General features: G+C 38.5%; 1 protein-coding gene across 3 annotated transcripts in view; it reads left to right on the top strand.

The window, feature by feature from the left end:
- The window catches only part of strn3 (striatin, calmodulin binding protein 3), a 184,636-nt gene that overhangs the window by 560 nt on the left and 170,589 nt on the right, over window positions 1–13,487 (top strand). The gene's annotated exons all lie outside the window — the stretch shown is intronic.

Here is a 13,487-nt window from a genome sequence, read left to right as displayed (position 1 = left end):
CCGCCATTTTTGTTTCCAATATGGCGCCGGACAGCTGAGTGTAAATAACTGGGAGCATGTTTGTATGTCGGTGCCCAAGGACCTTAAATTCGGCTAATGGCCCCCAATTATCAACTTAATCAGCTTCTCCCGATTTGTGTCCAGTTGATGCTGCTGTCAGATAGTGTGTGCATTTTGCATCTGTGATCAAAAGGGGAATCTGAGAGCCGGGTGTCTGGCTTTGCAGAATGGATTGTTTGAGCGTTGCTTGGGTAGCATTGCAGAAGCACTTGATGCAGAAGATGACTCAGTTTCCATAATTTGTCTGAAACTGTTAATCTGGACAAACATGTTTGGCTTGAAACGATTCAAGCGCGATCCGGCATATTGGCGCTGACCACATCATTGGACATGGAGTAACATCTAGTTGACTGATGCGATATCGTTTTAATAACAGCTTAGTTTAGCATATTGACTTGGAATTTCATTGTGATGGTATTATTTCAACAAATGCCTGTTCTCACATTATGGAAACTCAAATTTATAGTTGTAATGATGAGACAAAATGCAGAATCTGAATTCTTCGTTCACCACAGTCTTATCTATTTTTGAAGTTAATTCTAGCAACAGCTTTGTTGTGTTGCATAACTTGTACAAAACATTCTCTCTGGCTTGAAATACCCTTTATGAGGCTTCAAAATATTACTTTAAGGCAATCATTTGTACAAGTTGTGCAACACAAGGCAGCCTTGGCAGTGTAGTGTTGAGGAAGTGCTGCATTTTTAGAGGTTCCACCTTTTGGATGAAACAGTAAACAGGCCATGTATATCTTTTGATCTCAAGAATAATTTTGGTACGATTTAAAATTTAGGAATTTTCTCAAATCATTTATTCCTCAAACAACACTAAATGGATTAACTATCAGATTGGAGCTTTTATAGAAATTGGATACAGTTTGTTCGTATTAAAGTAACTACACTTCAAAACTCGCTTGTGAAGTGTTTTGAAGAAATGTGACAATGTAAAGTTTTTAAAGAGATTTCATAGTTACTTTCTAATTGGTGTTGTTGTCTACCTGACAATAATGTAATAAATAAATGTTTTATTTTCTGTTTCATTTTAATACTGGCAACCTTTTTTAATATGAGGCAATGGCTTAATTTGCAATCAGTACATAATCTCAGTGTTTTTGTATTGTGAATATTTAATTAGACTATCTTTAATCTCACAGCCAGCCATTTAATTTAGCTCGATCTTTGAGTAATTATGTGCTGTTTATTGCTAGATTTTCTTAAATTAAACTTTCTGATGTAGTTTATGTTTTATATTTTTAGGAGCAAAATATTCATCCCTCCTCAGTTGAAATGATATACTCCATAGGAATCACAGAAACTAGGAGTAGGGCATTCAGGACTTTGAAGTTTCAGTATGGTCATGGCTGACCATATATCAACATTTTTCCATCTCCCTTGATATCTTTAAAATCTAAGAAGCAGTTCCTTTATTGAATATATTCAGTGATTTGGCCAGCATACCTTCTGTGGTGGAGAATTCCACAGATTCATTACCATTTGAATGAAGAATCAGAATACTCAGTGAAGAAGCAGGCCATTAGGCTCATTGAGTCCACACCTCCTCTCCAAAGAGCCTCCCATTCAGACCTACTCCCTATCTATCCTAGTAACCCTGCATTTCCCATGGCTAAGCTCGCCTCACATCTCTGACCTGATGCATCTACCCAGATGAATGACACTGTGATGATCAGAACCAGAAAGTTCATGACAAATTGCTTGCTTTAATGCAAGCAACTAGTTATCAATATTCTCCATCCTGGCAAACCCCAGTTCATAAGACAGAAATTAGGAAAAAACTAGCAAAAATGTACAAAACAACATCTAACCTGCACATCTTTAGACTGTGGGCAGAAACCAGAGCACCTGGAAGAAACCCACACAGAAAAGGGGACGATGTGCAGGCAAATGGTTTTCCCCTTATCTTGATACTATTCCCTGATTCTAGACTCTCAATCGGAAAAAAAATCCAGCATTGATTCTGTTCAGCTGTTAGAATTTTATACATTTCAGTTAGATCTCCTTTCATCTTTCTATACACTCTCAAATACAGGCCTATTGAAAATACTCTGTCCTCAAGACAGTCCTGCTATCTTCAGTATCAGCCCATTGAACCTCTGTTGTGCACACTCAATAGAAGGTATATCTTTTCTTAGATAGGGGAACCAAATCTGTATGCAGTACTCCAGGTGTGGTCTGAACAAGACAGTGTTTGACAACACGAAGTCATCTGTACTTCTTTGCAATCCTTTTGCAATGAAGGCCAATATAGTAATTGCTAGAGCACCTGCCTATCTGCTTCCATTAATTGGTTTGCAAAGGTATCCAGATCCCTTTGCATCTCCGCACTTGCCAGAATATCAAACTTTCTATTAAACTACATCTCAGGGACCAGGACCAGTTGACCAAACATTCCAGGTCATCAAGAGATATACATAACCGCAGTAAATCCTGACTGAGTAAAGCTTCTCAAAATCAAAATCCCGCAAAACATCAACACACCATCTAAAAGTAATGTAAAAACACATAGTAAGTCATTGCTTACAGGGGGTGTATTGCATATCGCTGTTATATTTTATTCACAGCATGAATACTCAGACATTACAGTAGATTGTGGTTTTTGATGTATATGATTTTGCTATTTTATCAAGAGTGCCGGTTGATAAGGTGCTGGCTAAAACATTAGTGTTTTAGTATATTAGTATATTAGTGTTTGAATATGATTCCTCCTTTCTGTTTTCACACCACAGTGTATCATTTTGCAATTAGCCATGTTGTACTGCATCTGCCATGTGTTTGCCCACTCAGAAATATGATTTTATTGCTGAGGGCTGTTCACATAATATCATTATTCAAGCAGGAACAACAGTAGATAATTCCTCCATCTTCTGCCATTCAGTGAGATCATGGCTGATGTTAACTAGCCATTTGCTTTGGTGTCATTTTTACTTACAGCATTCTTGAGCAAAAATCCATTGATTTCAGATTTGAAATTAACAATTGAACTAGTACCTGTTACTTTGTATCAGACTGTATGCTTGGACCTTGTATTAATAAAATTGTTTGATCACATGGAGGCTTCAGCCAACATTTGGCAGGCATTGCTGCATCAGGAGTCAGAGACGTATCAATTTTTTGTTTGTCTGAACAGCCTATCCCTAATATTAGATAACCTTTGAGTGCAGATGACAATAATTAAACCTGAACCTGATTTGTATGACCATGAAATATGGGCTTACCGAGGCATTACTGAGAATGAAATAAATGGATAGTACAGGTTTCACCTCTGAAATATTATTGCACTCTTGTTTCAATGTTTTATTAACAGTTATGGGAGTTTTTGATTGGTATGAAGGGTATTTATTCATGTATTATGAATGTCCTATTTTGCTTTTGTATCCAAAATGAGGAAAATATTAAGCAACTTCAGAAATGCTGACATTTTGAAGTATTTGTTATTTCAGAGAGACCACTGAATTATTGATACCAATTGTGATTTAAACCTGAAGATCATTTGCATGTGACTTTCTAGTAAGACTGTTTTTATTGTGAATGCTAGCAGCAGGTGGAGCACTGAGTGCTCAGGAATAGAGCGCTGCAGTATGACAGCACTATCCAGTGAGATGGGTGGCAGTGATATAATCACATTGATTATATCGATTGCTTCTGACTATACGTGTATCAGGGATTTTGGCGAATTGAGGTTTTCTCCACCTTCCTGGATAAATTGGCGTGAGAAGCAACTATGGTAGCATGGGATTGCTTCCAAACATAAATTAATGTGAAGTAAAGATGGGGCAGTCTGCACATGTACTAGTGTTGACAGCATTGCACATGGTGACTTCAGCAGTACATGCATAGGCAACTCCTGAAGCCTGACGTGGACAGTTGATGTTACCGGCCCCATCTGCACGTTGCCAGTGGCCATTTTGGCACAAAATAATTACTCCGTTCTAAGAAATACAGTCTTTTTGTCTGTTTTGAAAAGAAAGCAAATGGTTTTTTTCTTAAAAATTGAATCTGTTTGATCCTTTCAGTGTGGATTGCATATGATCAAGGATTGTCTACTCCTTATATTTATGGGAAAGTAAAAGTCATTACCGACATTTTACTGTTTGTTGTTAATTCAGTTATTCAATTTATTATTTATCTTTATTTCCCTTTTATAAAAAAGGACTTCTTTTTCTCAATGATTTCCAGGCATTGCCAAACCAGAGTAGATTGCTTCAAAATCTATTGTTACACAAGTTCCTTAAATATGTTAACTATTTTCAAAATTACACTAATTAGTTAAATTTGGTAATTTCTATGCACAGTTATTGAAATATATTGGACTCAAAGCTAGACAGAATAAAACAATAATTAGCTTTTGATCAGTTATAAAATAAATGGTCAGGAGAACATTTTTGTTTTTTTTCTGTTGAAGGTAGGATGAACAGAAAGTGTCATGGAAATAGATGAACTGTAGCTTCCCATGTGCTTATAACTGTCACTCTGAGATATGCTATTTTCAGTTTTTGTTCAAAGTGTTAAGAAATTTATGTGCATCTATTTGCTGTGCAAATTTCTGGGGGAATGACAGATGAAAATGGCACTGTCAGAAATAAAGGGAATGCCTTCAAGCTGACTAACTGTAGAGATGAGTAATAGTGAGCTAATGATGACTGGTATTTGTTTGAAGTATTCCAATTTAGAAATAGTAAAGAACAAAAGGTATCTTATGGTGTTGATTGTGTTTCTTTTGTTTGTTTTAAAATTATTAAATGCAAGAGTAATTTCACCATCTTCTCTGGAAATTGTTGCCAGTTAACTGTCTCAGATTTCTTTTAGATTTTCTCACTGCCTTCCTTTTTGATTTGCTTTTCCTTTTTGTCTTCCTTTTATCCTCTCCAGAAATTCCATGGTGCCTCGGCATGTCAAGTTGGGAGGCTATGATTGTCTTTATTTGTGTGTAAACAAAGAACTGCAGGTGCTGGAAATCTGAAACAGAATCCGAAATTGCTAGAGAACTTCTACTCTCAGCTCCTCAAAAATGTGTTCTGAGGGTCACGAGACCTGAAAATGTTAACTCTGCTTTCTCTCCATAGATGCCACCAGTCCTGCTGAGATGCTCCAGCAATTTCTGTTTTTGTTTCATTTATGACTCATTCATCCTGAATCAGCTACTGAGCATTCATGATTGTACTTGTATCTGACTGAGGTAGCTCTTCTCTTGTACCTGAAGCTGAAGTGGAGAACCTCATTTCTGTCTGATCTTGCTGTTGAGAATTAACAAACTTTCTACCAGTAGTAGCTTGTACTTTTTTGAGTAACAAAAAGGCATGGGATTCAAGTCCAGAACCATCTGGCTTAAAGGTAGCTATCTGCTTGAACTGGACAATTGATTTGTTTTTTGTTTTAATAAGAGAATTGATGTTTAATCTGAGAAATTATTTAGTTCAGGATTTGAATTTTGCAAGTTTGTGGAATAGTTGGTATACATTTCACTTGTAATTCAAATGCTTCAATTCAGTTTTTTTCACTATTTCCCCGTTTTGCTTTGTTTTCTGAATTCCTTAAGTCTGCTCCTATCCAATAACTGGAATTAAGAAATGCAGTTGCAGTGTCAGTCATGAGTTGGTAGTATCTTTACCATATTTTAAGCTTGATTATGATAGACTGTCATCATTCTTTAGGTATTAGATTTGATAATTTGCACTTGAAATTTTACATCAGTAGGGTAAATATTTAAAACTTATAATTTAAGACTAATTTGCTGCTTTAATTTCTAATCAGAAATCATGTTGTCAAATCACTCACCAATTTTACCATTATGTTTAGCTGAAGTAATCAATATCACATTTTATTGTATGGTGACTTGCGGTGTGGCAAATATTCGATGTGTACATCTTGAAAAATGTACTAAGTTTAAATTATTTCTGAGCCTTGTTGGAATACTTGATATGCATTTTATTGTGTGGTATAATTCAATTAAACTGCATTTTTAACATTCTTGGAGTCATGAAAAAAAGTTACAGTACAGAAGAAGGTCATTCAGTTTGGGTATATGTCAATGTTTTATAAGAGCAGCTCTGTTATTCCTATTCATCCAACCTTATCCTGTTGCCCAACAATTTTTGTTCTGTTCTTGTGCTTCTCTAATTCCCTTTTAAGGCCCATATTAGAATCTTATTAATTTGCTGACAGTTGTGTAAGTATTCATCATATGAGTTTTTATCATTCCTGAATTCCTTTCTACCTTATGTTGAATTGTAGCCTTGAATTCAGTTTAGCCATTTGGCTCCAAAAGTATGGTAGAAAGGATGGCACTGTGCCTCAGTGGTTAGCACTGCTGCCTCACAGCATCAGGCACTTGGATTCGATTCCAGCCTCGAATGACTGTCTGTGTGGAATTTGCACGTTCTCCCAGTGTCTGCGTGGGTTTCCTCCGGGTACTCCGATTTCCTCCCACAATCCAAAGATTTGTAGATTAGGTGAATTGGCCATGCTAAATTGCCCATAGTGTTAGGTGCATTAGTCAGAGGTAAATGGGTCTGGGTGGGTTACTCTTCAGAGGGTTGGTGTGGGCTTGTTGTGCCAAAAGGCCTGTTTCCACACTGTAGGAACCTAATCTAATCTAACAGATGAAATGGTTTAAAGTTTTTATGCACGTGAAGCATTGTATCAATTTGGAAGATGATAGTGCAGATTTTAAAAGTAATTCCTAGCAGGTAAACCATTAGTACACAGTCTGTTCTATTGTAATTAATTCCAAAATGTCTTTTCAACAAAAGCAACATGATTTGCAGAAGTTACTGACTCACAGAATAATGGAGCCAAGTTATCAGTGGGGTGGGGATCTGTCATTGACCAATAGTTTGCTAAAAGTTGTAGAATTTATCCATGATCGACCAGAATTTGCTATCAAAATATTTGCAGAGCCACTGAGGCTTTCTGTTCATTATATATAAATGGAACAGGTGAGAAGCAAATTTTCAGTTAATTGCTCACATGCATAAGCTTTACAAGATATGCTGCTCTGCTTTTAGCCCTGTGAAAACATCATTTCACTTTTTAGATCAGGATTGACATGAATACCATGAAATTGCCGTACTAGTGTGGTAGATGTGAAGTAAACTTGCAGTACTTAGGCCTAGTAATTCATAAAGTGGACTTCTAACAATGTAATTGTTATTATTGCTCACAAATAATCCTAGCACTGGAAATGAACTCTTAAGAATGTGAAACCTCTGTCAGGATTGCTATTTTGGGGGTAGATTCTGAAAATATAAAACTTGAAATTTCTATATTTTATTCCTTCTCACCTGTTATCATTCTCAGTCCTTTTTTTTAATCCTCGACCCTTCCTTACCCCTCTTTCTGTATCTGATTTGCATTGATTGTACTTTCTTTAAGACACCTTCCTTGGATCTTGCTGTGTTACTTTCCCAATTCTTAAAGTCTTTTCAGTTAATAAGATGCACTATTAGTCCTTATGCAGGACTTATTAAGTAAGGAGTATGAGTAAACCTACAGCCTGTGAACCTCCTCCTGCCATTCATTGCAATCATTGTTATTCATGGACTTCAACTCAACTTTCTTAATATCTCAAGACCAAAAATCTGTTTGTCTCACCTTTAAATTTGTGAACTTGCAGCATCTGCAGTCCTCTTGGACCGAGAGTTCCAAATTTTTGCAAACCTTCGTGTGAAGTAATTTCTCATTTCAGTCCTAAATGATAGGCCCTTAATCATGAGATTGCACCCCTATGTTTTAGATTTTCTGACATGTGTCTGCCTTATTTGTGGGTGGCACAGTGGTTAGCACTGCTGCCTCACAGCGCCTGAGACCCGGGTTCAATTCCCGACTCAGGCGACTGACTGTGTGGAGCTTGCACGTTCTCCCCGTGTCTGCGTGGGTTTCCTCCGGGTGTTCTGGTTTCCTCCCACAGTCCAAAGATGTGCGAGTCAGGTGAATTGGCCATGCTAAATTGCCCGTAGTGTTTGGTAAGTGGTAAATGTAGGGGTATGGGTGGGTTGCGCTTCGGCGGGTCGGTGTGGACTTGGTGGGCCGAAGGGCCTGTTTCCACACTGTAAGTAATCTAATCTAATCTAATCTAATCTATTAAAACCCTTGAGGATCTCAATAAGATTGTCTCATACAACTGCAGTATTCTAGTTCTGTTTCTGGTAAATGATAATGCCAAGGATATTGATGGTGGGGTATGCAGAGATGGTAATGTCCATGTCAAGTGATAGTTAGGTTCTTTTGTTGGAGGTGGTCATTGCCTTGTACTTGTGTGGTGTGAATGTCGCTTGTTAGCCCAAGCCTGAGTATTATCCATGTCTTACTGCATATCTCATGAACTGTCTCAATACCTGAGGAGCAATAAGTGATACTGAATATAGTGTAATGAGATGACTGACCTCCAACAACCCCCACAGATGTTTTTCTTTGTGCTAGGTATGAATCAAACCAGCAGAGACTTTTCCCTTGATTCCCATTGACACTAGTTTTGCTGCGACTAGTGAGACTCCTTGATGCCTTACTCTGTCAAATGTGACTTTGATGTCAAGGGCAGTTACACTCACCTCTCCTCTGGAGTTCAGCGTCTTTGTCTGTAATTGAACTGTATAAGGAGGCGATGAGCTGAATGTCCCTGGGGAAACCCAAACCAAGTGTCAGTGAATAGGTTTTATGAAGCATTTGCTGCTTGATAGCATTGCAGATGGCTACTTCCATCATAACTGATAATTAAGAGTAGAATTAAGGGGCAGTAATTCACTGGGCTAGATTTTGTGTAAAGGCATGCCTGGGCAATTTGCCACATTGCACAGTAAATGCCACTGTTGAAGCTGTACAGGGGCAGTTTGACCAAAGCATGGCCACCCGCCAAACTGAATTGAAATCGGTGCAATGCGTGGGCATGTCCTTATCTGCAAAGAACAGAGCCCTTTGTATTAATATATGTATCTTCCAGTGCATGCAAGTGTACCACATTACACATCTGACGGATATAATCCTAACTTGGCTGTTAGTGTAATTTTTTTGTGCACTTGGGATTGTGCAGCCAATATTGTTCTAATTGTAGAATCACATCTAATGTTTGATGATGAGTTTAACAAGTGTAGATTGGTTGGGTATGGTTAGTCACTTGCTTGTTGTGAGTATCCAAATGGATAAGCAGTGAGAACTGATCACCAGTTCTTTAGGCTGTGTAGCCTGTGTACCTGGCATCACACAGGCACTGATATTCATATACTAATACTGATTTCCTTCAGTGCCTTCCTCTCACTAGACCCTATGTTCTCCAACATTTTTAGGATGTTGTTTGTGTCCTCCTCAATGAAGACAGAATAAAAAAAATGTATTTAATTGGTCTGCTGTCTTTGTTCCCCATTCTAACTACTTCTATTACTGACTGTAAGGGACCTACATTTGTTTTCACTAAACCTTTTCTCTTCATGTATCTATACAAGCTTTCATAGTCAGTTTATATGCTCACTGTATGCTTGTATTGTGCTCTATCTTCCCCTCGTTAATCAATCTATTTTTCATCCTTTACTGAAATCTAAACTCAATACCTGAAGAGTGTGTGTGTGACACCCACAGCAAGGAATGTGGCAAGCAATAATTAAAAATTCAGTTGGTCACTTCTGTAGGCCAGAGAGGTATAACAGTACAATAGAGGAAACCAACACAACATTAAAAAGAGAGCGCAGGAAAGAAAAGAGGCATTTCAGCTGCCATTGCCCACAAAAATAATCCACTAATAATGGAAAATTTCTTGTCTTTATTGGAACCTGCATGGAGGGTCCTGACCAGGCCTTGCATTTGGTAAACCGGTGCTGATTATTTAGCAGATACTACAGTATACAGAGGAACTTCAATTATCCAAATGCCAGTTATCTGAAAATCGGATTATACGAAGGAGATCTCGAGGTTCCGATAGAAACAGTGCATCATAGATGTGTGTCCAACACTGATCATGTCTTTTGTTTACAGTGATTAAAAATGCTCAGAGAGCAGTCCTGGACCGATGGGAGCACAGGCACCATCTCTAAATGACAGACATCCCACCCCTCCCCACACTTCCCCTGGAGTTGTACACAAGGGTGTACCCTAAACCCCCTTCCCCAGATAATCTCTCCAACATTGTCCTGTACAGGGCAAAGATGGAACCTGTCAGAAGGTTGCAGTAAAAAGTTGTGTGCGCATGCTATTTGGACACTCGCCACCCCCTCACCCCCAAAAGGCAGAAGCAGCAGCAGTCTTGTTGTTGGTGTCCAGTCTGGCTGACCAGGAGAGTGAGTGGAAGCGGGTGAGGGGAGACAGGTGGGGATGCGCGCAGGGAATGGGAGTGGGCTGAAGCGGGTGATATTAGGAGTGGGTGGGGGGGTAATGTTGGATGGGGATTGGGTGTGAGCGGGGGGGTCAGTGTTGGACTGGGATGGGGGGGTGCGGGGTCTTGCATGCGCTGCGCTACTACCTTGTCTGAACAGGAGCAGACTTAATTGAAAACTCCAAGCCCCAGAGGAAAGGCACTGAATCTAACCGAATAATCAGTTATCTGAACGAAATAGTGCCCGCCCATCTCATTCGGATAACCAAGGTTCCCCTTGGTTCAGGCCTTGATGTAAAAAGTTTGCTTGTTGTATGCATTCAGCAGCAGTGTTGTTCTTGGCAGACAAGGCATGGCAAAATAAATTTGAACCTACAATTATTGGAATTAAAACATTTGACTCCTATTCCAGCTGAAGACGAAACCCCATTATTGACTGGGCAAAGTTTAATAAGGAAAACAAGGAGTTGGAGAGACCATTAGTTGATTTGTAAGTGATTTGTACAACCTCGTACATAATAGTCAGCATAGAACTTTGATACAGGCTCGTACAGAGCTGCATTGTGTTGGGGATTTAGGATGAAGTCTATCACTATTTTACAGCATAAAGAAGGCCTGTAACACCTCAAGTAGAGCAGTTCACCAGACAGACTGAACCTTACAAGTATGACAAATTCTTATTGGAGGGGACAGTGATTTTCATTTGGGTCAATCCACTCTGGGCGTTTGGGAAGAATAAGGATGTGGAATTGAAGGGTAAAGCTATTATTGTTAAAAGATCATCTTGAAGAGGATAATGTACAGTAACTGGCAGTAGGACTGGCTGTTGACAGATGAAGGAGAAAGTGAGGACTGCAGATGCTGGAGATCAGAGCTGAAATTGTGTTGCTGGAAAAGCGCAGCAGGTCAGGCAGCATCCACGGAGCAGGAGAATCAACATTTCGGGCATGTGCCCTTCTTCAGGATTGAGGAAAGTGTTGACAGCTTAACTATGCCTTTTCCTCTGTGTGGCTTTTGAGCATGTGTGTGAGAAGCTATGTCATTGTGAAGTCAGAACACATGGAACTAGAGCCTGAATCTGTAGGATCCTCGGCGATTTTCTGCTTTACCGTCCCTTGTACGTGGTTATATTTTGTTAATATTGATGTTAATTACAAGAATCAAGACCTGTATTTTTCACTGCAGGATCTAAACAGAGTAAAAGATCAGAAATCAGATTAAAGTGGAAAGAGAATTCTGAAGTTGGGAGAAAATCTTTGGTGGGGAAAAGTCTTGGTTAAAAATCAGGATGTGGAAATGAAGACGACAGAAGAAATTCCAAATGTTGTTCAGAGCTAAGTATTTTGAGGGACTTCATAGAATGTCCCCAGAAAGCCATTCTTTATGTGAGTTGAATGATTGGCAGAGTGTTTAAAAATATATAAATCTGCATCATTGCAGATCCTGATATTGTCCTCAGATTAAAAAAAAACACACTCCATATTCCAGCAGCAGTGATAGGGTATAGATTGTGATTGAAAATTCTGCCTGTTTCTTTTCCACCTGTTCTTTCTCCAGTTCAATTCAAGTTGAGGGACACATAACGAATGGTACCAGCTACACTAGCACAAACTAGGCAATAACACTTGAGTGTGTTTTGGCTTTTAGAGGTCAGAAACACTCCACAATGCTTAGCAAATTGATCCACTGAGTAACTGTACAGAAAAGAAGGACCGTGCTAATTGCATTGATAACTTTAATATCTGCCTCAGAGGATTGGAGAGTCAGTCTGTTATTATTTACCCACGAAACCATTGACCAAGTTTCAAAGTGATGCTTTTTTGCCTCGCTTTACTATTTTCCATTCCATTGTATGATGACATGTAGTTTAGCTTTCTAACATTCAAGAATATTCTTTTGAAACTTATTTTTCTTATCATTTAAAAGCCTCTTTTTTTTTAGGGCAAGTAAGCCATATCTTGGAGGTGTCCAAAGAGAACAAGATTGTCTGCCAGTTACTTATTTATGACTTCCAGACTCTAATAGCAATCAGGCAGTTTATCAAGCAAAACAGATTTGGGTATATCATTACATCATGTAGTCACTTTAAGGTATGTCCTGAGTATCATGGTCTAGAGGTTACAATGCTGTATCAGCTACTCTAAGGTGATAGCTGAGAGATCAAGTACAGTAAATCTTTACTTGTCAGCTTGTAACAAAAAGATGACATGAAAGCAGCCAATTGCATCAGAACTCAAGGAAGGAAGTTTGTCATTATCCTTGATCTGACTTGCATGTTATTGCTGTCCCACACAATGTGTGACAAAATGTCTGCAGAACACCCCACATCCATTGGCTTCTGAGGCAGAATATTGGAAAGTCGAACAACTCTATGAAAGGAAAAGATATATTCTCGTGTCTTAAAAGGCTGACTCCTAAATGTAAAGCACTGGCTTCTAGTTCTGGACTGGCCTACAAGAGCAAACGTAGTTTTCACATCCACCACTTAATTCTGGAGTTCAGTGGAAATAAGCCCAGATATAATCTACTCATCCTGGTTTCACTTGTATTTATAAGGAAAGTTTATTTACTGTTTTAATGCATATAATAATTGGTTTCATTTGACAATGTATAACACAGGACAGAGTTCACTTTTTTTCATTGCTTTCAGTCAGAATGCAAATCTTTTTTGGGAAATATTTAGAAAATCGATCAATTAAATGTGAATGTAGAGTTGAGAATGTGTATAGAATATAAGCAGGCAGAGGAACTGTTAAGTTCTGGGTTTTGTGGAACAAAAGGTTCAGCTGAGCATGACTCAGATCAGATAAGAGCTTACAGTTAACAATGGGCTGCTGGAAGCAAGGGTAATGGCTTATCAAGGTGGAAAAGCATTCATTATGTAGAGCCATTTAACAAGATGAAGTAGAGTGCAGTATGTAATGTCAGTTAACAAGGTGATATGTATTTATTATGTGAAATCAGTTATTCATTGTGTAACAGCAGATGGCTTAATCTTTACTATTGATGCTCGTTGATGGTAACGGTCACCCAGTTAAAATGTATATTGCCTTATCTGGATGCTTCTCCCTGTAAAATGATGATATAGTTCATTGAGAAACTGCTATTCCAGAGAA

Source organism: Hemiscyllium ocellatum, chromosome 8 (assembly GCF_020745735.1).
Source record: "Hemiscyllium ocellatum isolate sHemOce1 chromosome 8, sHemOce1.pat.X.cur, whole genome shotgun sequence".
In the NCBI taxonomy this organism is placed as follows: Eukaryota; Metazoa; Chordata; class Chondrichthyes; order Orectolobiformes; family Hemiscylliidae; genus Hemiscyllium; species Hemiscyllium ocellatum.
This window is presented reverse-complemented; position numbering and strand designations above follow the sequence as displayed.